Consider the following 3,995-nt stretch of genomic DNA (forward strand, 5'->3'; position numbering starts at 1 on the left):
TGTGATATGTTCAACCTTGCACTTCAACATGGTATGCCTTATGATTGGAGTACTAATTGGGTTAAGCCTTTGCATAAAGGAGGGGATGTAAAGAATGTAAGCAACTACCGGACTATAATGATTGGGTCTCTTATGGCAAAGTTGTTTGGGTGCATAATGGAGATGAAATTGAGTGATTGGGCTGAAGAGAATGACAAGCGTGCAAAGGGACAAGCGGGTTTTCATCGATGCCATAGCACCATTGATCATCTTGTCACTCTTCGTGTTCTCATGGAGGAAAGTCGGTTGAAAGGCAAGCGATTGTATTGTTGTTTTGTGGACTTTAAGAAAGCCTTTGATATGATTCCACGTAACAATTTGTGGAGAAGGATGGAAGAACTCCAAGTGCCAAGTGAGTTTATGCTTGCGGTTTCTCGAATCTATGAGAAGGTGATTTGTCAATTGCGCATGGGAAGAGAAATTTCAGAAATTTTTGTAAGCACTATTGGGGTTAAACAAGGATGTCCATTGTCACCAACTCTCTTTGGTCTATGCATCGATCAATTGGAACAAATGTTTCTTGACTTTATACAAGGAGAAGGCCTTGAAGAGGTCACTATTTGCAATGCGGTAATCATGCTTTTGTTGTATGCGGATGATGTAGTGCTTCTAGCACACACTTTAGAAGATGCACAAAAGCTTATGGTTGTCCTTGAGAACTTTTTCTTGCATAGTGGGCTGATTGTAAATGAATCCAAAACAAAGGTTATGCTTGTGAAAACCAACCATAAGGAGAAGCCATGCATTGTGTACAACAACGAGACACTTGAAGTTGTTGAGAGCTTTAAGTACCTTGGCCTTGAGGTTCCATCCAATCACAAGTGGCATGAATGTGCTATGCGTCGTTTGGAAGCGGGAAAGAGAGCATATTATGCATTTGAGAACATGTGTAATGCGGGAAACATCAAGTGTTGGGTTCTCAAGAAGTATCTTTTTGATGCATTGGTGACACCGGTTCTTCTTTATGGAGTTGAAGTGTGGGGCGGGAGCATCTCAAAGTCTACTTGGAAAGAGTTTGAGAATGTCCAAAAGCATTTTCTTACAAACTTTCTCCAAGTTAAGACACAAACACCATATATGCTCCTACTTCTTGAGTCGGGATCTCTTCCAATTGAGGTTATGGGCATGGAAACGGTTGTGGAGTACATGATAAAGATGCGTCAAAACCCCTCACATCGACTTCCTACAATTGCATGGGAAGCAAGCAAAAAAGTTCAAAAGACGCATAAAAGCAAGATCTTGAGCACGGGATGGATGCAAGACATAAAGAAGTGGTTTGAGAGATGGGATGCATTACACTTGCTACATGATGCTTCAATTGACTCTCAAGTGAATGAAGCTTTTCTACAACGCCAATGTATTACGGCTTGGGAGAAATCCGGTGGGTCACGCTTCATACATTACACCACCTATATTGCCCCCAACTACAAAACCATGTTCTTCGCTGAGAGAGGAAACCGTACTCACACTAACATGCTTGAGCCTATTCCCTTGTCCGCGATACGCACTATCACAGCAATTCGGCTTAGCTCCCATTTCCTTCGATGCGAGATAGGGCGTTGGGGCAATGGAGAAGAGTCAAATCGATTGTGCACATTATGCTCACTACAAGTTCGAGAGTCTGAGTACCACACACTACTAGAGTGCTCAGCTTTTGATCACATCCGAACTTGCTTCTCTCACATTTTCAACCATAACTTAGACCTACATACTTTCCTCTCCCAGCCAAAGTGTGGGCTCTCCATTGCGACTCTCATCACTACAATTTTGGAGCATCAAGAGTCACTCATCAGCCATACACATACTACATCACATGTAACTTTGGTCCCATAGGTCATATTTGACCTCCGAGGACGATAATAAAATCTATCTATCTCTCTCTCTCTCTCTCTCTCTCTCTCTCTCTCTCTCTCTCTCTCTCTCTCTCTCTCTCTCTCTCTCTCTCTCTCTCTCTCTCTCTGAACGTCAGAGATGCCTTGAGCAAGTGCCCCTCCAAACTCTTTCCACCTGAGGCAGTGCAGGGCTTTAGCAAAGCGGGAGAAATAGAGAGAGAGAGAGAGAGAGAGAGAGAGAGCTGCACAATACTTGCAGTAGCCGCTGATGGCAACCGGTGAGGAGCCGCAGTCACGGTGAGGAGCACCGGTGATGGAGGAGTAGCAGCCGGTGTGGAGTAGCTGTTGTTCTTATTGGAGGAGTAGCAATAGCAGCAGGCGTTGAGGAAGCTGCGATGAGGAGCTGCGATGATGTTGAAGTAGCCGTAGGCGTTGAGGAAGATGCGATGAGGAACTGCAATGATGTTGCAGTAGCCACAGGCGTTGAGGAAGATGCGATGAGGAGCCGCAGGAGTGCAATGAGGAGAGCGGTTGAGGAAGCTGCGATGTGGACCTCTCTCTCTCTCTCTCTTGAGGATGAGGAAGGTGATGGAGCTCTCTGAGCTGCAGGACCTCCCTCCTCCTCTCTCTCTCTCTCTCTCTCTCTCTCTCTCTCTCTCTCTCTCTCTCTCTCTCTCTCTCTCTCTCTCTCTCTCTCTCTCCCACTTTCATCACCTGCCTCGCTTTGATCAACTTCGCCAAGCACGCCTACTCAAGAGGCAGCTGGCGGTGAATTTTTAAATGTTTTTGAACCTCCTCACCGTGATCCCGCCTGAGGTCTCAAAAATTCACATGTGGCACTGGGAGGGAACCAGAATTCCCTCCCCCATTATCCTTAGTATAGATAGTCTAAGGTAGATGCGAACCATCACCATCATCTTCACTATTATCAATAATATATATTTCTTTATTGGCATTCATTACTAATTTGTCGTTGCTTTTCAATTGCTCCCTATCCTGGGGGATTCACCATGGAAAACTTATCGCACCACATAAGTGCAGGGGAGGGGGGTTTTTTTACAAGCTACATAAGCATATAAGTTAGGGGTAGGCCCCCAATAATTTTTCTCCCGAGATTAAAAATAAGGGAGGGGGATATCATATTTGGGGGAGGCGGGGGGGGGGAGGTTGGGAGGGGATCAACTTAGGTCGATTACTTGTTACAACAATTGGTCACCGGTCTGCACTAGAACTTGGATAAATTTTTGGGAATTTTTTAATCAAGTCACACATCAAATTTTGCATCAAGCTGGTCATAGATAAGGACTGATTTGGAGCAGGTTAAGGGTTGATTTACACCAGATTTGGATGGGTCAAAATTGGTTGAGTAGCTTGAGTGCAGGCTGATCGAGCACATAGTTTGAAAGTCAAACTAAGACACATTGAGTGTACATCTAGTTGTCAATAGAAGTGGTTCCTTAGTACGTGCCATCCACTATGCTACACACTTTTTGACGAGTTTGACTCAGTTAGATCATGTGAGACCTAAATTCTATATGTAAGATAGGGGTATGATAGCTTTCTTCATTGATTGTCGTATAAGCGTAGAAAGGGGGGTCATACTCCCTAATATGAATCGTATATAGGGGTTTTATCAAAGTTGTTTGCTCGCAGATGACGTCCCGTTTTGTATATAGAGTGAATCCCCCGGGCTCCCTATACATTATATACCGTAATTGTAAATGAAAACAAATACCTTTCTACTTATTGCCATCTTGATCGAAACCAATCCAATCGGGGTTGGGTATTTATGTTTTCTTCGTCGCACACGAAAATGTTGGCTATGTCTTGGTAAGTAGTCAGGTGTGGGAAAACCATGGACTTCCATAAAGTTTTAATCTTCTTCAATGGCATTCCTCGTCCTTGGTGAGGAGTTATCCATGATGATGAAGATGTATAGTATTTGCCTGTGTTGACCATCTTGTGGATTGTGCTTAGAAAATCATTACCAATATAATGTCGTTTCCTAAACTTCCAATATATTAGGGATCTATCAAATATATTCGTATGGGTTAAGTATACCCTATTCTTTAGCTTATCTGCCCCATACTGTGTGTACAACTTGACACCTTTATTAATATCATG

This window comes from Adiantum capillus-veneris, chromosome 5, assembly GCF_014529385.1.
Source record: "Adiantum capillus-veneris isolate H3 chromosome 5, ASM1452938v2, whole genome shotgun sequence".
Classification (NCBI taxonomy): Eukaryota; Viridiplantae; Streptophyta; class Polypodiopsida; order Polypodiales; family Pteridaceae; genus Adiantum; species Adiantum capillus-veneris.